Raw genomic sequence first — 26,089 nt, 5'->3', positions numbered from 1 at the left:
AGTGTGTCCTCACTACCGTGGCTAGCATTGACTTACGGAGTGGTGCACTGTGGATAGCTATCCCACAGTTCCTGCAGACCACAGTCTCCACCACCCACTGGAATTCTGGGTTAAGCTCCCAATTCCTGATGAGACACAAACATTCACAGGTGGTTTTGGGTACATGTCAGTTGCCCCTCCCTCCGTGAAAGCAATGGCAAACAATTGTTTTGTGCCTTTCTTCTGGGTTACCTGTGCAGACACGATACCATGGCAAGCATGCAGTTTAACTATAGGCTGAGCAAGTGCAGAATGTAACCAATAAACATTTCCTCTTACATGGTGATGGTAATACGTTGCACTTTACCATATATAGCACCTTTCATCTAATCTCCTTGCACTTCATACTGGGGTAGGTATTTAAAACTCTATTTTACAGATGGGTAAACTGAATCACAAGGATGCTGAATAGTGTGCTCAAGGTCAATAAAATCTTCAAAAGATTTTTATGGTGTTAGGACAATCTTCTGGGAGGGGGAAGGGAAAGGGAGCTGATGAAATTGGTGGCTGGGGCACAATGGGCTGCTGGCCAGTATGTGATGCAGTGATCTGCATTAACACCAGAAGCCAAGGTCTATATTCCCTGACTTGCTGTCCAAACAAAGATAAAGGATTTTTAAAACTTTAAATTGCAGCCAACAGCTAGAGCAGGGGGTGGGGATGAGATGGGGGAAGCGTGTGGAAAAAGAAGAGGATGAAGGAGGACAACATGGTAGACATTTTAATTGACTCCAGGGTAATTTATAACTACTTTTATTTGGCTTCTATTTGATATCTAAGGGGCACATGTTTAATAACTCAGCTGCTCCTACAGCAGCTTGTGCATGGACAATTGTGAGCAGAGCTCCAGCAGATGGAAATCCAGCATGATTTCTCAGTGTGTGATTTCTCTTGAGGTTTGCTGTTGCTAGGGAACTCCCTTTAAACTAGTCTGTTCACTTGCAGACCTGTTATAATGGGCACAAGATGTCTCTGGGTTGTGGAGAGTGATGGACTAGTTTATTTACATAAACCTGTTGTGATCTAAAAAGCCCCCAAAGCTATTATCACATAAGAAAATGTAGGCGAACAGCTGCTGTTTTTGACAAGTACTAGGGTGTAGTGGTGTTGAATACTCCCCCCCATATGTGTAGCTAGTTCAGTGAAATAGGAAATGCAAAGGTCTCTTCCCTCTCTGAGCCCTCAAAATGTCAGTCTGGTATTTAAATCAAAGATCAATTGACTCTTCTGCCAGCTAAGTTAAAGCAGGAGGGCAAGTTTTAGTCCTACCTCTGCAATTCAATTAATTCACTGTGAGCATTAGTATGGTCCTCTGTGGAATGGATACAATAACCCTTATATACCTAGAAAGGATACTGATGAGAATTAGTGCTTGGGAGGGAGAATACTTTCTAAAAGACTCTATATAAATGCAAGGTATTGATATTAGAAAGTTCCTAAAATTTAAATTCTGCCTTTTTATTATGGAGTCAAATGCTGATTCTGGTTTTAAATGGTATCAAGAGTGGGATAAAACCTAGTCCTATAAGATCTGCTTTTGATTCTGACCTGGCTGGCGTTAAGATGCAATCCTGCTTGTATTGAAATCAAAAGCAAAATTCCCATTAGTTTCAATAGGAGCAGACTTTTCAGAGTAGAGCTGAGTCCAGCTTTGCTGGATCAGACCCTGAGCCACTAACTGTTTAAAGAAAGCTAGCTCAGGCCTTTCAAAACCAAAAGCATCCTTAATTTAAAGTGAGGGTTTCCTGCTTTTTCTTATTTCCAATTTCAAGGGAATTCTTCCTTACGAGCCAGCACTGCTGGTTGGGCTCATTGATAAAACTGAGACTGGACCATGTGTGCACATATGACCCCTCCACGCCACAACTCCAACTTACTCCGAGCAATGAGAAGAATCACATTTCCAACTGACTTTGCAAAACGCAAAATGCCTTGTGGCTTTACTAAACTCAAAAGGCAGATAAGTTCATGGTGCAATTTTCTGTTCTCTGACTGGCTCCGAAAGAAACCCAGCAGTGATTATGAAATGATGACATGACAAATCTGATAAATATATAGAATAACTGGAAATAAAACATTCAGCCATAGAACAAGAGATGCTATCCCAGTGCCAACACAACAATGAATAGTTGTTTTGGATGGGCTATATAGGATATTGCCTTCGAAAGCATGATCAGCACACAATTAGGAACATGATAGCTGTCAGACTCCCATTTACCATAGGTGCTGAAAATTTTAAGTGGTGAGCTTGAGGCTCTGTTCTGACCTCAGTCATAGATGGCCTTTCAGGACCCCACACTAGGGACTTCCTAGTGGTCACAAGTTCCTCAGAGCTTCAGCTCAGAACAAGCATCCAGTCTCATGGGGGTCTCAGACCAATCCACTCCTAAAGATTGAGGCCCTCTGTGGATGGGAGGGTCCTGTCTGTTTACTGGATCAGGAAGAAGGCCCTGAGTCCGCTTAAATCCCAGGCTTGTATCCAAATGTATTGCCTTTGTTGGTCTCTGGAGAATTCAGTTTGAACTAGTATATACACATCTCCTCAGGGAGGTGGCTTCAAAGGCTGATAACAGAGAAAGTTCATTAGCATCCCCCCCACACTTACTTTCAAAGCCACAACATATACAACTGCATTTTTAATACAATGTACCCCAAAGGTGTTAACCTTAATTTAGTAAGGTTAAGCTTAACTCATTAAAGCTATCTTAATTTGTTTGTTCAGGATATGATCGGTCTGTCACAATGGTCACATTCATCATTATCCTGCTGATGATAAGAACAGGGGTACTTGTCACACCTTAGAGGTTAACAAATTTATTGAGCATAAGCTTTTGTGGGCTACAGCCCACTTCATCGGATGCATGCAGTGGAAAATACAGTAGGAAGATATATAGATATATATACATACATACATAGACAGAGAGAGAACATGAAACAATGCGTGTTACCATACACACTCTAACGAGAGTGATCAGTTAAGGTGAGCTATTACCAGCGGGCGAGAGTGCTCATTAGAGTGTGTATGGTAACATCCATTGTTTCATGTTCTCTCTGTGTATATATTTATCTTCTACTCTATTTTCCACTGAATGCATCCGATGAAGTGGGCTGTAGCCCACAAAAGCTTATGCTCCAATAAATTTGTTAGTCTCTAAGGTGCCACAAGGACTCCTCATTTGTCAGAGACTGAACCTAGGATTTTCAGCTCCAAACCCCCCTCCCATGTGACCTAATGGCATAACACCATTCCATATTTGTAAGCAGGCTGTTATCCCGACCTCAGCTATTAGAGGTTGACATGATCCTATGCAATAAATTAGTCTCTAGACTTAGTTGAAAGACTGAGGGAAGGAGGGGACTACGAAGATATTAAACTATAAACATTTTGGTGGCATTTGTAAGAAAACAATTTCAAAATGTAATGCTTGAAAAATGGAGAAAATATTGACAGATTTAATCAAATGTTTTGTTTTTGCAATTTTGAAAATTTGGATTTAAAAAGAAACTTCAACCAGGATGCATGCTATTACTTGTGCGTGCACTTTGGACTCCAGCCTGGGAGGTGATCAGCATATTCACCCAGGAGTCCAGGGTAAACAGTTTACTCACTTCTCATTGGGAGATTATAGAGTTTAGGTTAGTTTACCCACTCGTACCCCACCCCCACTGCTTCCAACTCTAACTGAAGTCAATACGCATTGGTGGTGCTCAGATTGCGTTGAACTTAGACCCACATTTTTATAAATTTGACCTTAAATGTCTTCCTCCTCCTCCTCCCCCTTTAAACTCATGACAACTAAGGTATCAAAAGCTAACTGGTAGGGAATAAAATGGGAGACAGTAACTAGAAACAACAGGACATCTGGCCTAGCAGAGGTCTGTGAAAGGCTATAGCATCTCTGCAGGTTGCTATAGACTACCCAACCTGGAGTGAAAGAGGAGCGAGGATAATTGAGGCCAAACATTGGGGGATGGGAGGAAGAGAAATTTTGTTTAACTGAACAATAGCAGGGGAAACTCTCTAAAGGGAAGGGAAATGGTGACAGGTGGAGATGACAGATAAAGCAAATGGTAAAGAGGCTGTGTGAGACCTCCCTGTGATTCTGTTTTCCAGTAAATGTCAATATGTGTGAAGGAAAATTGCAGCCCGGTTTGCTAGCTGGACAGATACTAGAGGAGCATGGCTGTATTAGTGCCAATGCACACATATGAAAGTAATTTCGGATGAGGCATAAAGTGTGTTGCTTTTAGGAAGCTTGGTCACCATCCCTTGGGGAAATGCAGCACAGTGGGAAACAGATGTTTGATATGTCTTCAGATACATATTTATTACAATCCACATTCACTTCCTAATCTGCATCAGTGTGGCCTAGTCGAAATTCAGTCTTATAATGCCTTGGCTACACTCACACTTTACAGCGCTGCAACTGGGGTGTGAAAAAACACCCCCCTGAGCGCTGCAAGATACAGCGCTGTAAAGTGTCAGTGTAATCAGGGCTGCACGCTACACCCGTAAGGGATGTGGTTTACATGCAGCACTGGGAGAGCTCTCTCCCAGCGCTGCCGCTCTGACTACACTCACACTTCAAAGCACTGCCGCGGCAGCGCTCCTGCAGCGCTGCCGGGGCAGCGCTTTGAAATTCGAAATGTGGCCATACCCACATATAGACTCTGGTTTTAAATGATTCACTGCGATGTAACATGCCAGCAAAATGCGCCTGTACTGTTGCCCAGCATATCTGGTGTGTGCTTTCTGAAGTCCAGTGTTTCCATGCTTAACTCTGCATGGAAGCAGTCATGACCCCCTTCAGTGATACAGTTAATGACTGGTTAGGGTTAATAATAGCTTCTTTTCATACTGCAGTGTCCCTGTCAGTGTTTGCATTAAGGGAATGTCTTGTTTTCTTTAAGAATCCTTGCAGAACCCTGCAAATAACACATGGGACCAAATTCATCGCTGGTGGCAGTAATGCTAATGAGAGTTTAGAGTTGAATTTGGCCCAATGTTCCATAGTCCACTGTTTCCTTTTGCAGAGGAGATATACCAAGGTATATGGTATTATGAAGAAAACAATACGAGATAACCAAAACAAAAAAACCCAACCCTCCTAATGAGTGACTTTTTACAAGAAAATAAGTAGGAAAGTTGCATTTGGGAATGGCTGGCTTATTTATAAGTATTTCTTTCACATTGGGGAAAGAAGAGTTTTGAGGGGGTCTTTTTATAGTGTGGGTTTCCATACAGTGGCATAAAAGTGACTGCTGAGGGCTTTTTTAGAGGAGTGTGACGGACATGTTTTCTCTTCTAGGATGTTTCTTACACCCAGCCTCTGCCTTGAGGCTAACATGCAGGCTTAGTTCCAGCAAGAGAAATATACCAGGGAAAATCTTTGTTTCCACTGACATACATTTTTTTCACTCCTGAGCTTCTCACCTCTGACTTCCCTCAGACAGGGGCCCAGTTCAAACTGGTATCCTAAATGTTAGCTATAATCACCATGTAGACACCATGACAGAGTTGTAGACCAAGACCCTTGTACTCTGAAGTGAATTAGACCTAAAATCTGTGACACAACTCCCTGGTTTTGACAACAATCTGCTGATTAGTTCTGTGGCAAACTGGGAATCATGTGGCAGATTCAGGTATGCTAGACAAAGATATGAGGAATGCAAACCGTACCATGTCCTTCATGTACTTTCATACCAAATTGAATTCATATTAATTGCAACAGATTTTTGCATTGCCAATACAAAACTGCATCCTGGAAGCTGTCATGGGAGAAACTGGAGGTTGACAGACCTTGGTAGTGGAAATCTGGGGAATCTGGTACCCTGGGAAGGTACAGAAGGTCAGCTGGAATTTTGGAACTCAAGGTTGTTAGTGCTGGGGAGAGGCTGTTTGTGGGCAAAGATAAAGGTGACTTGAAATGTCTTGGGAAGCTTAAATTCCTAATTCCACTCTTCAGTATCCCTTGAGACCTGCCAGCCTTCTGATTGCTCTAGCGCAATATGCCACCGTCTCCAATAGCAATTCATACATACACACATTCAGTGAATGTTTGTGTTAACTGTTTCACTGCTGATAACTTTAACAATGCTGACATTTTAAGCTATTAATAGGTACCATAAACCTTAATAGGTTTGAGTTGACATGTCATTGAGATGACTGAGGCAGTTCATGCTTTTCAGGGTTGTAGGTGAATGAGATTAGGTCACTAGACTGGGATTTTGGGTTCAACTTTCACTTCTGCTGTAAATTCCCTGGGATTTGAGGCTAGTCACTTAAAATGTATGGCCTTGTGTAAATAAGGTTGACTTAGACTGTGAGCTCTTCAGGAATGATCTCACTATGTATATACATGGCCCCTATCACAACGGGCCCTGTTCTCAACGGGGGTGTCTACGTACTACTATAATACAAGAAAATGCTAGCATAATTTCAGTGACGGTTAGTGGATTCTCAAGAACTTTACTAATCTGCAGAATTTTGGAAAAAGGAGGCCCTAGTAATAAATATGCATCTCCTTCATGATCTCATCACTTGCTGTGATAATAGTCATGTGATGAACAGCAACACTTGTGAGGGAGGTAGTATGGTGCCATACATAGGATACAGCTACTGGAATGCCAGTGACACAGGTTCTGTTCCCAGTTCTGCTGTTCAGTAGATGTGGGAGCTTAGACAAATGTTTTATCCTCTGTTTCCCTATCTGAAATTCACCCACTCTTGTAAAGACTTCTGAGATCTACAGAAGCGAAGTATTGCTCTAATCTTTGTATCAAAACACAGACTGCTTTCAGCGCAACCTTTCCCTTGGCCCTCCCTGGACTACCATAGAACTTGTAAAGGAAAAGGTGAAGGCATATTCATTTGTGTATATTTATTTACTGCAGAGCCCTTTGTTCGCTGAGCTGTGGTTTTGAATGAATCAGCAAAGTTTCCCTTTCTCCTGTGTGCAGCAGGGAGAGTCTCCTCGCTATTTGATCTCCAAAGCCCCTAGCATCAGAGGGGTAGCCGTGTTAGTCTGGATCTGTAAAAGCAGCGAAGAATCCTGTGGCACCTTATAGACTAACAGACCTTTTGGAGCATGAGCTTTCGTGGGTGAATACCCACTTCCTCAGATGCATGTAGTGGAAATTTCCAGGGGCAGGTATATATATGCAGGCAAGCTAGAGATAATGAGGTAGTTCAATCAGGGAGGATGAGGCCCTGTTCTAGCAGTTGAGGTGTGAAAAGCAAGGGAGGAGAAACTGGTTTTGTAATTGGCAAGCCATTCACAGTCTTTGTTTAATCCTGGGCTGATGGTGTCAAATTTGTAAATGAACTGAAGCTCAGCAGTTTCTCTTTGAAGTCTGGTCCTGAAATTTTTTTGCTGCAGGATGGCCACCTTAAGGTCTGCTATAGTGTGGCCAGGGAGGTTGAAGTGTTCTCCTACAGGTTTTTGTATATTGCCATTCCTAATATCTGATTTGTGTCCGTTTATCCTTTTCCATAGCGACTGTCCAGTTTGGCCGATGTACATAGCACAGGGGCATTGCTGGCATATGATGGCATATATTACATTGGTGGACGTGCAGGTGAATGAACGGTGATGGTGTGGCTGATCTGGTTAGGTCCTGTGATGGTGTCGCTGGTGTAGATATGTGGGCAGAGTTGGCATCGAGGTTTGTTGCATGGATTGGTTCCTGAGCTAGAGTTGCTATGGTGCGATGTACAGTTACTGGTGAGAATGTTTCAGGTTGGCAGGTTGCCTGTGGGCGAGGACTGGCCTGCCACCCAAGGCCTGTGAAAGTGTGGGATCATTGTCCAGGATGGGTTGTAGGTCCCTGATGATGCGTTGGAGGGGTTTTAGCTGGGGACTGTATGTGATGGTTTCTTTCTTGGGTTTGTCTTGCAGTAGGAGGCTGCTGGGTACATGTCTGGCTCTGTTGATCTGTTTCCTTATTTCCTCATGCGGGTATTGTAGTTTTGAGAATGCTTGGTGGAGATTTTGTAGGTGTTGGTCTCTGTCTGAGGGGTTAGAGCAGATGTGATTGTACCTCAGTGTTTGGCTGTAGACAATGGATCGTGTGATGTGCCTGGGATGGAAGCTGGAGGCATGAAGGTAGGCATAGCGATCGGTTGGTTTTCGGTATAGGGTGGTGGTAATGTGACCATCACTTATTTGCACCATGGTGTCTAGGAAGTGGACCTCCCGTGTAGATTGGTCCGGGCTGAGGCTGATGGTGGGGTGGAAGCTGTTGAAATCGTGGTGGAATTTTTCCAGAGACTCCTTCCCATGGGTCCAGATGATGAAGATGTCTTCAATGTAGCGTAGGTAGAGAAGGGGCGTGAGTGGACGAGAGCTGAGGAAGCATTGTTCCAGGTCGGTCATAAAAATATTGGCATACTGTGGGGCCATGCAGGTGCCCATAGCTGTGCCACTGATCTGGAGATATATATTGTCATCAAATTTGAAATAGTTGTGTGTGAGGATAAAGGCACAGAGCTCAGCAGCCAGTTGTGCTGTAGCATCATCAGGGATACTGTTCCTGACAGCTTGTATTCCATCTGTGTGTGGGATGTTCGTATAGAGAGCCTCTACATCCATGGTGGCTAGGATGGTGTTTTCTGGAAGGTCACCAATGCATTGTAGTTTCCTCAGGAAATCAGTGGTGTCATGGAGATAGCTGGGAGTGCTGGTGGCATAGGGTCTGAGTAGAGAGTCCACATATCCAGACAGTCCTTCAGTAAGAGTGCCAATGCCCGAGATGATGGGTTGTCCAGGATTTCTGGGTTTGTGGATCTTGGGTAGTAGATAGAGCCCCAACCAGGGTTATTCTAAGGGTATGTTGATTTGTTCCGGTGTTAGTGTAGGGAGTGTCCTGAGTAGATGTTGCAGTTTCTTAGTGTATTCCTCAGTGGGATCTGAGGGAAGTGGCCTGTAGAATTTGGTGTTGGAGAGCTGTCTGGCAGCCTCCTTTTGGTAGTCAGACCTGTTCATGATGACAACAGTACCTCCTTTATCAGCCTCTTTGATGATAATGTCTGGGTGGTTTCTGAGGCTGTGGATGGCATTGCGTTCTGCACGACTTAGGTTATGAGGCAAGCAATGTTGTTTTTCCACAATTTCTGCCTGTGCACATCAGCAGAAGCATTCAATGTAGAGGTCCAGACTGTTATTTCGACCCTCAGGAGGAGTCCATGTGGAGTTCTTCTTCTTGTGCTGTTGGTGGGAGGGTACCTGTGTATCAGTGCGCTGTTCAGTGTTGTCCTGAAAGTATTCTTTGAGTCGGAGACGGCGGAAGTAGGCTTCCAGATCGCCGCAGAACTGTATCATGTTGGTGGGGGTGGCAGGGCAGACAGAGAGTCCCCGAGATAGGACAGACTTTTCTTCTGGGCTGAGTGTGTAGTTGGATAGATTGACGATATTGCTGGGTGGGTTGGGGGTCCACGGTTGTGGCCCCATGTGGTAGGTAGGAGTTTAGACAGCTTACAGTCCTTTTTCCTTTGTAGAGAGGTGAAGTGATTAATGTAGATCTGCTGTCTTATTTTAGTGAAGTCCGTTTGTATGGAAGCAGTAGGTCACTTGGAGATAGGGTTATGGTTCCTATGGGTAGGTACTTGGAGACAGAATTGTGATTCCTATGGGTGGGATGTGCCACCCTAGGGTTAGGGTTTCTATGGGTGGGGCTCACTACCCTATGGTTTGAGATCCTATGGTATCAGAAATGGAGCTATGGTTCGGGTTTCTATAGGTAGGGTTTCCTGCCCAGGTTTGGGGTTCCTATGACTAGGGCACTTAGAGTTAGGGTTAGGGTTCCCACAGATAGCGCTTTCTGCCCTAGGTTTAGGGTTTCCATGGGTAGCAGGGCCGCCCAGAGGATTCCTGGGGCCATCGGCGGCAGGCGGCTCCGGTGGACCTCCCGCAGGCATGCCTGCGGAGGGTCCGCTGGTCCCGCGGCTCCGGTGGAGCATCCACAGGCATGCCTGCGGGAGGTCCACCGGAGCTGCGGGACCAGCGGACCCTCCGCAGCCATGCCTGCGGGAGGTCCACTGGAGCCATGGGACTGGCAAGCGGCAAGGGGCCCCCTGTGCGGCAAAATGTCTAGAGCCGGCCCTGTTTGGCGGCGGGGGGCCCCCCCGTTCTGGGACCCGCCACTGAAGTGCCCGGAAGACCCGCGGCGGGGGCCCCCCGCCGGCGAATTACCGCCAAAGCGGGACCCGCCGCTGAAGTGCAGCCCGCTCTTCGGTGGTAATACGGTGGCGGGGGGCCCCCGCCCACGGGTCTTCGGGGCACTTCGGCAGCGGGTCCCTGAACGGAAGGGCCCCCCGCCGCCGAATTACCGCCGAAGAGCGGGTTGCACTTCGGCAGCAGGTCCCGCTTCGGCGGTAATGCGATGATGGGGGGGTCCTTCCGCCCCGGAGCGGAAGGACTCCCCCGCCAGCGAAGACCGGGAGCGGAAGAAGCTCCGGGACCCGGCCCCGCAAGAGTTTTCTGGGGCCCCCAAGCGGGTGAAGGACCCCGCTCCAGGGGCCCCAAAAAACTCTCGTGGGGGCCCCTGCAGAGCCCGGGGCCTGGGGCAAATTGACCCTCTTGCCCCCCCTGGGCAGCCCTGATGGGTAGGGCACCTGGAACTAGGGTTGGCGTTGGATCTCCAATGGGTGGGACTCTGCTCTAGGGTTGGGGTTCCTCTGGGTGTCCCCACCCACATTCCCTCTAATTTTTTCCATCCATGTGTGGAATACATTTTATGTGCACTGAGGTAATGTGCAGATGTGTGCCACCAGTAGAAACAAAAAACCGAGATATAATGTATATTTACATTACCATAGGGATAATTACTCCAGCCAGGACAGGTTTGACATTTTAGAATTCACTATTCAAAGAATTAAATTTAAGTGTAAGAAAAATAAAAATTATGAAATGCACAGACCAGTCAAAAAACTAAAATAATACACTCTGAAAGAATAAAATTACCCAGAATATGTGTGCACTTCAGGAAGTATCAAGAAGAAACAGCAATAATAATACAAGTATGTGTTGGGAGGTGAGTGTGAAAGACTGTGTATGAGAGACACAACACACACAGAGACTGTGCTGGCTGCTGGGGAATTTTCTGAGGTGCTGTGCGCTGTCTCTTTAAGGCACTCACTGAAAGCTCTCCTACTCCTGAGCCCTGTCCCTCCTCCCCTGCTCTGCAGAGATAAGGTACATGGGAAGGGGGAGAGACAGTGTGTATATGTGTGCGAGAGCACATGCGCTGGCTTCTGGGGAAGTCTTGGAAAGACTGTGTGCTGTCTCTTTAAAGCACTCATGGCCTGGAAGGCTCATTCAGACCTCAGAGCTGCTGCGAGTCCTGAGCCCTGTTCCCTCTCCCCTGCTCTGCGGAAATGCAGTGTAGGGGCAGGGGAAGCTGGACACCCTGACATCAGTGCCCCTCGCTCTGCACAGCCACAGAAGCAGCTGCCGGAGCAACGTGGCTGCAAAGCAGCTGGGAGGAGAGGCACCTGAACACCCACTGCCGGATATGCATGGCTCTGCTAATCAAGTGCACAGCACTTGAATCACTCCTGGGCAGCCACCTGACCATGCAGGTTAGAGGGAACACAGCTCCCCACCCTAGGATTAGAGTACCTATGGGTAGGGTACTTGGAGCTAGGGATGGGGTTCCCATGGGTAGGGCACTTGGAGTTACGGTTAGGGTTTGTATAGCTGGGGCACTTTAACCTAAGGTTAGGGTTTGTCTGGGTAGGACTTCCCACCCTAGGGTTATGGTTCCTATAGCTATGGCTCCCTGCTGCTAGGGTTAGGGTTCCTCTGGGTAGGGAACTTGGAACGTTTTCTTGGATGTGCATAGATTACTGTTGAGCTCTATACTGCACACTCAGAGCCAGCTGTCTCCCCCTCATGCCTGAAGGGATGCAATGCAATGCAAGGATGTAATGAAGTCCCTGAGGTTAATCCAAAATTGGCACCTTTGGATTTGGGCTTTTAGTAGTTGGAGGCAAATTCAAACAGACAGCTAAACAAATCCTGCTGTGATTCCTTATGTTGGGAAAGCTTGGGGGGAACCCCCTGATTGAGGATTCTTGCCCAATTCCACTTTGGACATTTACATGTGGAGTGTTTAACATTCGCACTTTAGTTTCATCTGATAAGGAATTCTTCACCCTTATTGTCCTGAATGGTTGGGCAACACAACTGTGCACTGCCAAATGCCAGTTTGGGATTTCACCACAGGGGTAGTTGAAGCTCAGGGACAGCAGAAGTAATGCCTCTATAGAACTCCCTAACAGTCCATGCCTCGTGTGACCTGCAGTATCAGGGAAAGGTGCAAGCCTTGTCAAACATACCAGATAAAGACCACTCCCCTGCTCCCAGAAAGCACTGTACTGGTATGCCCTGTTGGGGCAATAGCATGAGGCCACCAAGACAACGTGTGGCACTTGGAATCTGGCTGTCATGACATGCTTGCCCACAAATGAACTAGTATGTATAGTACAGGGCACAAGGTAAGTGTTGTGTGCTACACGACCAGCAGGCAGGGGACCATGTATGCAATGGGGATGTGGCTGATGTATGACAACTTATTACCCATCCATTCCCATGCCTGCAGGTTAATGATCTGAGCGTGCTGGGCCAAATTCCCTGCCAGTGCAAATGGACATAGCTGCAGCTTCATTTACACCAGGAAAGAACTTGGCCCTTTGTCTCTGTTCCATGTGTGCTCTTTCTGTCCCACTGCCTATTCCCTGTCTATTCAGACTCCTGCTCCAGCGGATGGGGCATCAGACTGCAAGTCAGGGGAGTCGGGTTGTTTTCCCAGGTTTGCTGTTGACTTGCTATGTTACCTTGGGGTCTTATAGGGAGAAATTTTCAAGAATGTGGCCTCTGTCTTTGGGTCCCCAAGCTTAGCCACCTACAGTAGAACGTGACTTTCAGAGATGTTGAGCAATCTCAGATCCTGTGGACTTCAGTCAGCAAGGTTTTGCACATAAAGGGCACAAAGCAAGGGACAGGTAAGAGAACCTGACCCCTAGTCCTCTGCTCTGATCTCTAGACTACACTGATAGGACATCGCCCTAGTAAAATAGCACAACTGCACACCAAGACATTCATTGTTCCAATGTCCTATTTGCTGTATTCAAGGGTCTGGCATGGAATTCCCAAAGTCCTCTTAAAAACTGGAAATACCATTGAGCACCTGCTACCAGCGGTGATCAAATATCTACACCCCCGCCTCCCATAGCTTCTGGGGTACAATAACATTTATTTGTCCAGGAATCCCACAGTTTAAAAAGCTTGCCCATGGATGTGCAGGGGGTTATGCTAAGGGACAGGGAGCTGTTATAGGAAGTGCGCTGTGTTGTGCGAACAGACTGTTGGGAGGTCATCTCAGAGCTACGACTTAGCTTTTGAAGACCTGCTTCTGAGCTCTGCATGGAGGAGGGCAGGGGCAAGAAAACTAGGGCTCTGTCCTCTAATAGCTATGTTGTTGCCAAAGGCAGCTGTTGAGACAGATGGTCATCATTGGATGTGATTCAAATGTCTTTATATGGAGAGAGGTTTAGACAGAGAATGACAATCTTGCTGCACAGTTGCATCTGCACTGAAGATACACATCACAGGTTCTTTCTCTGCCTCCTGCCCTGGATTGCTTGGCTATTCCCGTGATTTTAATTTCAAATGTGCTGTTACAGGCGCCTCTCATTAAGTGTGTGCTGTTGGCATTCTCCAGCAGCGCAGCAGATGGTAGAAAACATGAAGGAACTGGCTCTAAATGAGGAAGCTACACCACTTAGCTTGTCTAAAAAAGCTTGGAAGCTTGACAAACTAGAAGTGTAGGGAGCTAAACTGGCACAAATGCTGAGGACTTGCATTGTGTCTTCCCTGACAATGTCTAGTTCAGTCACTCCCAAACTGGTTTACAGAGCACTTGCTGGTGTTCTACTGAGAGCTAGTTAGCTGCATGGAGTTGGCGCCTCCTTGCTTCAGAGGGAAGAAGATCTCAGAGGCCTGTAATAGTATCTTGCAACAAGATAGACTTGATGACGCTTTTGGTAGATGAAGGGATGTTAATATTGTTGTCCTGGTCAAATTCCAGTTCAATATTTACATTCTACCTCCTCAAACTACCCCTGCATTTTACTAGATACAAGAATAGCTCGCTCTTTAAAATAATAGCAAATCAAAACTTACAACAGCTACAACAAGCCCTTTGCTAAAGAGGGAGGGTGGGAGTAGCTTTGTGTTCAGTCTCAATTTAGGCTAGTTTAGATAAAAGCAGTTGTAAGAAGTAGCTTCAGAATGAGCTGTACAAACACCCTACCTATTTCTAAGTTACATGGCATGGAAAAATACTTGAACTGAAATAAATTCTTTTTCTCTCTCTTCTGCTTTCCCATGTTTATGTGGTCTGCTCATGTATCCAAGCCAGCATGTAAGCACAAGATAAGATTGGCTCTTTATTTCCCATACAGCTCTGCCAACTAAGAAAATTCTTCTATGCTCTTAAAACTAAATAAGACCCTTTTGGAATCCATGATGCAAATCAACATGTGATCAGCACAGCAATGATCTTATCAGGCTGCCATTGTACTTAGCACCAGCTCCAGCAAAGATGGGCAGCTGGGATTTATTTTTAACTTAAAAATAATCATGAGCAAAGGAAGTGTTTTGGGAGGAATTAGTCATGGTTACAAAGATAATCTTTGTTAATGAAGCCCCAAGCAGGCTTGTGTCCAAAAGAGACAAATAATGAGGTGCAGAAATGTTTATAAGCCCTTGGAGATTCATTAACAAGGATCCTACAAGTCCAAGAGCTGAGGGATAAAGGCTGCAGGATTTAAAGAGCAATATTTAGAGGGAAAGAACTTTAAAATACCAGACTGAAAATAAATACATGGGTTAGCACTTCCTCTTTTAATCCTTTCTGAGATAGGGAGAGCAGATGTCCTGATTTTATAGACCCAGTCCAACTATTTCCTTTGTCTTATATAGGTGCCTACTACCCCTCATCCCCTGTGCTGATTTTTCTCACCCTATCCTGAGAGTGAGGAAGAGCTAGTGGTTAAGGCACTGACCTGAGATTCAGAAGATCCAGGTGACTTGCAGTATGACCTCAGCTAGGTCATTTTGGTGTGTGATCCAAAACCCAGAGGTTTGAATGGGCTTTGGATTAATCCCTGACTGAGCAAATCCCTCAAGCATGCAAGTAGTAGTAGTATCACCTAGATGTTACATAGCACATTTCATCAATGGCTCTCAAAGCAGGTAAATAGGAAGTGACTTGCCCAAGATCATCCTTGGGGAAATCAGCAGGTGAACCAGAACTAGAACCCAGGCCTCCTGAGTCCCAGTCCAGTGTCCTAGCCATTAGGCTACCCTTCTCTGTGCCTCAGTTCCCTCTCTGTAAAATGAGGATATGACTACTTCCTTTGTCTGTCCACTCTGGGTATGTCTACACTACCTGCTGGATCAGCGGGTAGCGATCCTGTCGACTCCGGAACTCCACCAGGGCGAGCGGCGGTAGCGGAGTCAATGCGGGCAGCCGTGGCCGTTGATCCCGCACCATGAGGACAAGAGGTAAGTCGATGTAAGATATGTCGACTTCAACTACGCTATTCCCGTTGCTGAAGTTGTGTATCTTACATCGACCCTCCCGCCCTAGTGTAGACCAGGCCTCTGAAATCTATTTAGGCTATAGACTCTTTTGGGCTGGGGCTGCTGGTTACTATGTATTTATACAGTGCCTAGCCCAGTGGGGCCCTGATTTTGGTTAGTCTCTCTAGGTCAGGATTTCTCAACCTGTGCGTTGTGACCCAAAATTGGGTCACAAGATTGCGTTAAAGGTTCATGGGGTGGGGGGACGGGGACAGTTTCTGTCCCCCAGAGGTGTGGGTAGGAGACCCTGGAGGAGGGTTGCAGAGCCCACCCTGAAACAGCAGGCCCTTCATCTCTAGTCTGGAGTGGACTGGGCTCGGTTCAGGACGTTGCAACCTGGTGCATGGGGTCACAATGCTGCTCATGTTTGGCCCAGCTGCTCCTCTATTATGGTGGGGGGCCAGCCAAGCCAAATCTGAGGAATTGGATCTGTGACTCCATGTTCCACACTGCCGTGCTACTCTCACCAGTCTGGCCCAGCTAGTCCAAACCTGAAAGGCATTACAATGCTGGAGTAGCAACATTGTGGGGGTGGGAGGGAAGGGAATTGAGCCCAGTGTGTCCCACGCCCCCAGATCAGGACCCATCACTATGGTACACAAGTATATGTATTTAGTACACATTAATGTAATAGTATATTATATATTGGTGGAAAGAAATATTCAGTCTTTTTTTTTTTTCCTCTTCACTAAAGCTATTTACTGGGTCTCAACAGCCATCAAGGTTTACAAATAGATCCTGAGAGAACCACTATTCTAGGTGCTACTGTAATACAAATAAACTATTAATCATTATGTATCCAGAATGTCTGTGCTCGGAGAGGAGATTTCTCCCTTATACGCTGTCCCTCTCCTAAACGAGCTACAGGTAAAGTAATCTCTGTGATCACAGTTGCCTCCCATACAACTGTGGGAGCTGCAGTGGAAGATTATGGAGCAAGAAAAAGGCAGGTTATGATGACAGATAAATATTAATTCCACATACCAAGATCTTCAATAGTAGCAAGGGGCATATTGTGCAAGCCAGCTGCTTATGATGCTGGGCCTTTTGGCCCAGTGGAGGGAAGATCACTTTTAGGTAATGGAGCTAGTAGTGTGGGTGCATTAAAGCAGGGATCCCCATTGTGGTGCCAACGGGTGCCATGGCACCCACCGGGGCATCTAAGTGCGCCCGCATACTGGCCAGCTTACAAGCATCCGCTGAAATGCCACCAACAAGCAGCAGCATCCAGAGGTGCCGTTGCCGAAATGCCACTGACTTTCAGAGGCGATGCCTCCAGATGATGCTGCTTGTCGGCAGTATTTCAGCGGCAATGCCTATTGACGTTGCCACTTGTCGGCAGCATTTCGGCGGATGCTCGTCCGCCACCACAGTCCTTCATGGCTCGTCGGCTGGCGCCCACCAGACAAAAAAGGTTGGGGACCACTGCATTAAAGTGTACACGGAAACGTTCAGAAAATAAAGTCAGATACAGGTTTGAATGAGGAACACAAGCATGGAAAACTGAAGGCAGAACTCTTCTGCTCCTCGAGTTGTGCACAAAGGTGAGGATTCATTTCTCTGCAGAAGCCTGACACAAGCACCACTTAAGTCCCATTCAAGCTTTCAAACTCAGGCCTTAATGATGGCAGTGTGTGAGCTGTCTTTGGATAGAAGGGGCCAAAGAAGCACAAAGTGGTGTTAGTCTAGCTAAACATTTTGAACTGGATCTTTAGCTCCCTAAATGCTTTTCGCTGAACATTAGAAACAGAACATTCCCCTGTTTAACCATCGTGTAGGCCGATGAATGAGAGTAGCCAGAAGGTTAACGCTATTAAAATATAAAAAATTATCTATGGTATGCTTGGTTAATGATGGCAGATTAAATGTCTTATAAAGCATGTCCTAGCCAATGTGCCATAGTAATGATGCTACTTAGGATCCTGGTGCTCCACTCCATTATACCAGCTTCACCTTAGCACAGCTGCACAGCTTTAACTGGCATCACACCAAGGAAGAACCAATGTAATGAAGTTGAGTGGCCTATGGCCTGTGAGACTCAGGTCTCATTTTGGTTGTAAAGTTTAGTGTGTGGGTGTTGGGTGGTGTCGGAGCCTGTGCTAGTGAGGAGGCCAGACTAGATGGTTTGGTGGTTCTGGCCCTGTGATTCTATGAAATGGAAAATCAATCCCTGGCTCTTTAGAATGTAAGGGTTCAATTCTACAAGGTATTAAACAATCGCTCTATTGATGTCAATGAGATTGAAAACTGGTCTGCATTTGGAAGGAGGCGTTCAGCTCCCTCTGGGATCAGTCCCCTTTGTGTTACATGTAGGGCTATGGATTGCTTAGTGTTGTGGTGCCATTAGTCTTTCAGCGCAGCTGCCAGAGCTTCTATCTTTGTTAGGCTGCACAACTTAGGCCAAGTTTACGCTACCACTTATTTCAGTATAACTTGTCACTCAACGGTGTGAATAAGCCACCCTCCATTCTGAGCAACGTAAATTACACCGACCTAAGCGCTGATGTGGACAGACCTATGTTGGGTGGGAGAGTTCCTGTTCCACTCACAGAGATGGATTTATTATGCCAACAGGAGAGTGCTCTCCTGTTAGCATAGAGCATCTTCAACAGATGCGGTGCAGTTGCACGGATATAGGACTTCTAGCATAGACTAACCCTTAATGTGAGTTGGGTAGTCCCTAGGGGACATGGGTCTGCATTACAAAATCAGTACCACCTAAGGCACTCTCATTGCTAGAGGGTCTCTGGTTGGAACAGGCAAGGTGGCAGAAATGAAAATGAGATTCACAGACACAGCTCTAAGCATAATAAGGGACACAGATGCAAGTAGTGTACAAAAATACTGACAAATTATTTGGACAAACCCAACCTAAGAAGGCTCCAGAACAGTGTGTAAAATACTGGCCATGGGGTGAGTGCTCCATCCGCCCAATAATCCAGGCAATCACTAAGGCTTCTGAGGGCAAACAAGTATTTTCATTGTCTGGCAGAGTAGTGAACTCATCACCCATCTTGAGCCTGAGCAACCAGTCCAGTAATTATAGTCGTTGTGACACTGTCTCAATCTATGACAATTTGCACTGGGTGAGGAACTGGTCTCTTATGTCAAGTATATGGGCATGTCTGCACTGCCTTGCAGTTCTGATTAAGGGGGCATGAATAACAGTGCACACCAAAATGTCTTTGAAGAGAGGACCACAGTAATTTGAAACTTGGGACCTTTAAGTTCACAGCTGCAATGTCCTCACGGGATAGTTGCAGCGCAGGACATGGGTGCACAGTACTATTCACATACCCATAGTCCGAATTGCAGGGCAGTGCAGACATACCCTATCTTTGTTGTGCATTAAGAGTCCGAGGTTATGTGAAACAATGGTTCTCAACCAGAGGTCTGTGTAACTCTGGAGGTATGCAAAGGTCTTACATCAACCCATTTAGATATTTGCTTAGTTTTACATCAGGCTACATAAAAAGCACTAGTGAAGTCATACAAATTAACATTTCATAAAGACAATGACTTGTTTATACTGCTATAAATACTATACACTGAAAGGTAAGTACAATATTTATATTCTGACTGATTTTATAATTATATTGTAAAAATGAAAGTAAGCAATTTTTCAGTAGGGTGCTTTTTTGTGTTTTTTGCCTGATTTGTTTTGGTAAGCAAGTCATTTTTAAGTTAAGTGAAATGTGGGGGTACTCAAGACAAATCAGACTCCTGAAAGGGGTACAGTAGCCTGGAAAGCTCGAGAGCCACTGATGTAAAACATAAGGAAATGCATGGATCTCTGTACATCTCATTGAAAAAGTGGAAGTCATGAGCTCATGGGAGGCACATGAACCTCCTCCCCCCCCTCAGGGAGCCTACCCCCCTGCCTGGCCCCTTCTGCCTCAGGCTCTGCTTTCCTGCTGTTGCTGGCTGGGGCCAGAGGAGCCCCCCACAGTGTCCAGAGCAGCCCAAGCCCCAGCCACCCAAGAAATTCTGAGCCCAGCCCCGGTGTGGGGAGCATTAGCAGAGGTTTGGGGAGGCTTAGCCTCCCCCAGCCTCAATTACACGCTGCCCATGCTTAAGTTACTGAATATTACCTTACAACGTGTGCACATGTACCCTTCTCCATGCTCCTGGTCTATGCATAGGCTAACAGAACAGCCAGGCCTGCATTCCTTACTCAAGCAAAAGTCCTACCACAGTCAGAAGCCAGAGGGATGACCGCAGGAGTGGGCCCAGATTTTGTTATCTAAACTACAAAGGACTTTAGGAGTCCATTCCAGAAGGAACATCATTGAGCAAATGAGCCACGCACAGGAGACGGACATGTAAACTGTTACAAGTAAAATATTTTCAAACCTTAGCAGCAGAGCAGTCAGGAGAGACTGGTGAACAATGGAGCCTTTGAGGGTACCGGCAGACACAAGGAAAATTCCCCAAACTGCTGACAGTCCAACAAGCAACATGGGTAACTTGTCACTTGTTTCTGAACAAGCTATCACTCAATTGAAATGAGAGTGGGTTTTTTTCCCTCATCCATTGCAGAAACTAATTCACTGCACCTGAACAATTACTTAAATGAAGTGTGTGTGTGCGTGCGCTGGCCTAGCAACTCAGAAGGCTGAAGTCTTCGATTTATCCACAGCACTGGGCATGGCAGCTACCCTACGTTGCCCTACCCTTGTGCCTCCTCCCTGACCTGGAATGATCATTGAAAGGAGTGTCAGACTTGCTCATTCTCCATGCCCAGTCAGTCGTTGCCTGCTCCAGTGGCTCTCCTGACACTGGTGCTAATGAGTGCCAATTTCATTTGTGGGTCTTTTTAATGGGGACAGGTGTTCAATAGGAACTGAATCCAAAACAACAAATTCATTTTAAAAACCACTAAACTGCTTCATTCTCTACCACTCTGGACTGGCTTCAAACCAGTGGCCAGGAGGTAAAAGGCTCTGAATCCCAGGACTCATTCAGTTCTCCTTTTCCAAACCTTTACATAAGTCTTTCATCTCCAGGTGTGACCCGGTTAACCTATGAGAGGCAGACAGTGGGGGAGGGGTATACTTTACCACTGATAATGAAAATCTCTGCTCTGGCAGGCTAGATCCTCTCTTTAGTATCCCTCAAAGGACAACATAAGGGGGAGAATGATTGCTGCAGAGTTTATAGATATGAACCATTGTTACAAGCTGGATTCTCAGCTGGCTATTTCCACATCTACATTTTAAAATTATTTTTCTGAAATGTTTAGTGACTCATGTGGGAGATCACTTGGGATCCCCAGGCTCAGGAAGCCAGCTTGCTAGGAGATGTGGTTTTTATTTCAGAAATGTCAGTTCGCTGCTGATAGTTTACAGACTATCGAGAAAATATGAGAGGGCTCCTGACATTCCACAACATTTTGGGGGCTAGATCCTCAGCTGGCATAAATCAGTATACTTCTGTTTTCTTCAATGGAGCTACACCTCTTTACACTGCAGAACCATCTGGCCCTCTGTACATACGTAACAGTTAGTAATAGCATCTCACAGTTCAGTATAGCTTCTTTTGTAAAAAAACCAAAACAAGGTTCAGTGGCTCTACTGCTACTATTAAATACTCCAGATGACTGTTAAAGGTGACCTGTAATGGAAGAACAATTTGGTTTGTTCCCCTTTTTACTATATTGTTTATAAAGAATGCTTGACAGGTTGGTTTGCTTAGGTGTTTTTTTCTGTTGGTTTTTTGTCTTATGAATATTAAGACAGGCCATCCCTGTTTTTGCTAGAGGACTCCCCAGAGGGCCAAGGAACTGGAGTGGAAAATGTTTCAGCCCTTAACTGAAGGGAAAGGGTGTCAAAACTTTAACAAAGAGATCATTCCTAGAAACTGCTTGTCAGATGTTTGTATTAAATAACGTTGAGGGGGGGGACGACCCCTCAGTGAACTAAAAGCCCAAGGAGTTTTAAATAGCCTGGCCTTCTTCCACAAATAAGAAGAGAGAGCACAAACCAAGTTTCTCCCCTTTACAAGTCACCTTTAAAAGTGGCCTCTATGGTTTTGTAACTTTTTTAAAATCACACTTTTTATATCAAGATGGGGTGTGGGGTCTACGGTTGAGGTCACATAACTATATCAAGGTAAAAACTATCCAGGCCTTGTCTCCACTAGGATTTTACATTGCAAGAGCTAGTATTGTGAGTATTTGCAAGTCAGCTTTTTGGAGTAATAGTCCATAATATTATAGCCTATGTAGCAAAGAGATGAGTTTTTTCAAAGTTTTGAAAGGCAAGAGCGAGCATCCCAGCAAAGAGTTAATCCCATTGCAGAGCCTCTGATCTAAAAAAACACCATGAAGATTACTGTGGGGGGAATTCTGTGCCAAAAATAAAAAAATTCTGTGCACAATATTTTAAAATTCTACATATTTTTATTTGTCAGAATAACATATGATCATTCCAGTTTCAGTTATGTTGGTAATTTATTTCAAAATATCTGTCAGCAAGTATGTCTGTAACAATACAGACAATAAAAAATGCAGGAAATGTGTTTTGACAAATAGATTCCTTACTAGGCATATTAATATAGAATTTTAAGTAATTCATCTGAACTACAATACAGAAACCTATTTTCTGCACCCCTAAGAAGCTATGCAATGGCTGGGGTGAATCAGAGGTGACATAGGAGCTAAGGGAAGGAACTGGTGGGAAGGAGCCTGGGGGGTGAACATGGAGGGTTGTTTGGGTGTGGGTTGGAGCAGTATGGAACAGGTTGGGGTTTTTTTGTTTTGTTTGTTTGTTGAGGGGGAGGGATTGTTAGGGAGTTGGAAGCCTCCCCCATGCAGATCTTGACTGACCCCTAGCCTCTCCCATTCAGTCAGGCACATCTGCCCCTGTCCCCAAGTGTCCCTGCACCTCCACTCCAGTTCAGCCCCTGGTTCAATGCTGTCATCCCATTAGCTCCTGTGTCCCCCCATATCCCATGTCTCCTCACCGGGCCCCATAGACAGGGCACTGTGAGGAAGGCAGCCTCTGCCCCGTCCCTCTCTGAGGCTGGCTGCTTCAGCCCTGAGCCAGATGCCTTTTGTTCTGGTGCCACAGCAGCCCTTAGTGGGTGAAAGGTGCAATTGCAGCGCCTCGCCAGCACAATCTATTCTCTGTGGAGACAAAAAAAAAATCTGCAGGTGGAATTCACGTCCCAAGGAGTAGATTGTGTAAGACAATGCACAGAGCTTTTTGCAGATCAGCGGACGCCTTGGAACTTGAGGGGGAGGGAACAGACCAGGGAGCCTTGAATTTAAGCAGGAGAGTTCCTTTTGTGTTCCACACTGACCCTAGAGTTTCCAAATACCAGTCCAACATTGATGTTCAGCTATGACCCAGGTGCCTGGATCTTGATTTTCAGGCCCATCCAACCTGTGCTCAGAACATGAGTTGGGGGAGGGGACAAAGGTAGCTGTGTTTACGTATGATTTATTTGCTTGCTTGTTTGTATTCAGTAGTGCCTGCCATCTCTGCAGCCAACAGATTCTAGGGCTGGCTGGAGGCTACTTTGATCTCTGACATAGGCTGCTCTAAATTATCAGTTCTCCTCTGGTGCCAATGGGCGCTCCAGCAATGAGAACAGCTGAAGCGTGTCTCCTCTCTCTAGCCAGGGGCCAGGGCATCAGTAGTTTACAGTTTTCAGTGACACATTAATTTAACAGTGTTGCTCTGCTTTAAAGCAATAATGAACCCTTACTATTTTTAAAAGTTAAAGGAATTTTCTCCTGAGGGACTTTATGTGCCTTAAGATTTCCAGTAAATCTCTAAATAGCAAAACATTCATAGACCAGCTAAATAGATGTACAGAGTCTATGTCAGTTGGGGGCAGGGGAGAAATCTGCACCAACTAGACTCCAAACCAGACAAACAGTCCACAGTTAAAAATCAGGGGAAATGAGTTAAGTTCAAGCATCTAGCAGACTTGGTTCTGACCTCTGGTATATTATACCTTGGGAATAACCCCACTGAAAGAAATGGAGTCACCCCAGTGTAACCCAGAATCAGGCCCATGCTATCTACAACAACAGGATATGCTGAGGGAAGCAGAGTTCTCAGGTTATCGCATTTTAGCACATTGGAATTTCTTTCTGCATATCAGGAACTAAGAACGTCTGCCTTCAGTGGTCCACAGCAGGAAAGAAGAACAACAACAGAAAAGTTCTGCTCAGAAAGCAAAAATACAAAATCCTGAAGAGCACAGAAAACAATAGAGGCAAGAAAACAAAACCACCCATCCAAGTTGAATTATCCTTGACCTAGGCAAATAGCCTTATCTCAGTGATGAACTCCTAGTTTTACCTTATGCTGCTGCCTAATGCATGTTAGAAATATTGTTATAAATACTTAGTGATGCCTTCCAAAGCTTATGGTTACTGGTTATGTTTTTTACATGCACAATGAGTGACTATATATTTCCAGTGAGAAGGGCTTTTGTTTTAGATTAAGTGAAGCAATTATCAGGAAAAACTCCAAGCACAGTCTCCTGGAGAGAATACGCATTGTGTGCCTCTGTAACTGGCTGCATCTGAACTGCACCCAAAATGGCAGCTGCCTGCAGCAGATTCCTGGAAATGCAAGGGGGCAGTACACGGAGAAAAAAACAGTTACATAGCTTCATATGCTATAATACTCGCTAAGTGCCAACAGAGTGTTGGGTGCTGTAAATAAATAAGAATAAGACACAATCCTTACGCCAAGCTGTTTACAGTCTAAGAAACACTGAGGTCAATGGCACTATGGCAATTTACATCAGCTGAGGACTGGGGCCATGAGACTGATTCTCCTCTCAGAACCATGTAAATCAGAAGTCATTTCACTGCAGTCTATGGAGCTACACCAGTGTAAAACTGATGTAACAGGAGAGAATCCAGACCATAGTATACCGTGTATAAATCTGCATTCTCACCATGATAGTATTTTACACCCACTGTGCACAGTTATAAATAACTACACAAGATCCAGGACAATGTATAACCAGGCCAAGCTCCTCCTGTTCTGTTGCAAAGTTCCTGCTGCCTCTACAATTAGTTACAGACACAGTCAGGTGTATCCATGGCTGCTGTGCAACATGGACATGTATATTTGCCTTCACATCCTGTTGAGCTAGGCCAGTATGTCAGGGGGTAAAATAAAAGTCCAACAGAGAGGCTGAGAAACAGTTGTGTCCCATAATGGAATCCTGGAAGGTAAGCCTTATGAAAAAATCCTATAGAATGTATTAGAACATTCTTGCAGTGTTTTTATAGCCATGTTGATCCTAGGGTATTAGAGAGACAAAGTGGGTGAGATACATATTTTATTGGTCCAAATTTTATTGGTGAAAGGGACATGCTTTTGAGCTACGCAGAGCTGAAGAAGAGCTCCACGTAGCTCAAAAGCATGTCCATTTCACCCACAAAAGTTGGTCCAATAAATATTACCTCCCCCAGTCTCTCAGAAAATAATATGCATTCTGCAGGACTTTAGAATCCTGTTCTGTAGGCTTGAGGCACCCTTCACATAAAGCATTAGATGCCTGCTGTAGAATTCTATGCAATGATTTAAAAAATATCTGTCAAACTGATTACTCTAACCCTTCAGTTTAGTAGAGAATTTCTATAGAAAACTATTACATATTGCTGCTTTCATTCCTAGTAAATTCTACAGGACTTCTTCAGAATGAGGTGGATGCTCGGAGGTTAGCACTCTGTCAGCAACACACAGTCCAGTTCCTTTGCTTTTTTACGGGCAGGTCTGTCAAGATTCTTGACTATGGTTTTATTTTGTCATTGTAAAGTTCAGGTTCAGCACCAAACCTCACCGAGTGCTGATCCAGGGTTTGGGCACAGCCCCGTACAGCCACGTTGGATAGCTGCGAAGTTAGGATCCAGATCAAAATTTCACTTTCCCCTAAGTTCAGGAGTGTCAGATGCAGAGTGTCACTTTGACTCATCTCTAATCTACATGCTGTAGCAATCAGTGCTAAATTGTTAGAGCTTTGCTATTTGTTTTCAATTAGGAAACCTTTGTAGCATCACTCGGGTAGCCCAGGATGTTCAGCCTGCCTTTTGTTCTGGATTCACTGGCTTTTGGCTTCCTCAGGTTTTCATGGTAGAAAGCAGAGGTGCCAGGTCCTAGTCTGGAAGGAGGTTGTCAGGATTGGCTTTCAATATATCGGATATCACTCGAAATGTCTTTAAAAGATCTGTTGTTTTCCAGTAATCTGAACAGCCTGGTGATCAACCTGCCAGCATCTTAGGCCTTTTCTGTTGTGAGCACTAGCGGCCACCTCACCAATGACTTGCTGCAGGATTGTTTGTTGTTTGTTTGGTTTTGTAGTGATTTAAAAAAACAAACACACTCTTATAAGAGTTTATTGAGAGAAGGAAACAGTGGTAGAGACACCAGGAT

The 26,089-nt window shown here is 45.3% G+C and overlaps 1 protein-coding gene across 2 annotated transcripts in view; it reads right to left on the bottom strand.

Moving 5' to 3' along the window:
- Positions 1 to 220: 220 nt before the first annotated feature.
- SUSD1 (sushi domain containing 1) overlaps positions 221 to 26,089 on the bottom strand; it is a 135,585-nt gene continuing 109,716 nt past the window's right edge. Inside the window, exon 23 of one of the 2 annotated variants that reach the window (XR_004001066.1) lies at positions 221 to 2,602. The gene's annotated coding sequence lies outside the window, so the exon portion shown is untranslated. Of the gene's footprint in view, positions 2,603 to 22,155; positions 22,813 to 26,089 lie in introns of those variants that run through there. The other variant, XR_004001067.1, reaches the window with a different exon arrangement.

Source organism: Gopherus evgoodei, chromosome 6, assembly GCF_007399415.2.
Source record: "Gopherus evgoodei ecotype Sinaloan lineage chromosome 6, rGopEvg1_v1.p, whole genome shotgun sequence".
In the NCBI taxonomy this organism is placed as follows: domain Eukaryota; kingdom Metazoa; phylum Chordata; order Testudines; family Testudinidae; genus Gopherus; species Gopherus evgoodei.
This window is presented reverse-complemented; position numbering and strand designations above follow the sequence as displayed.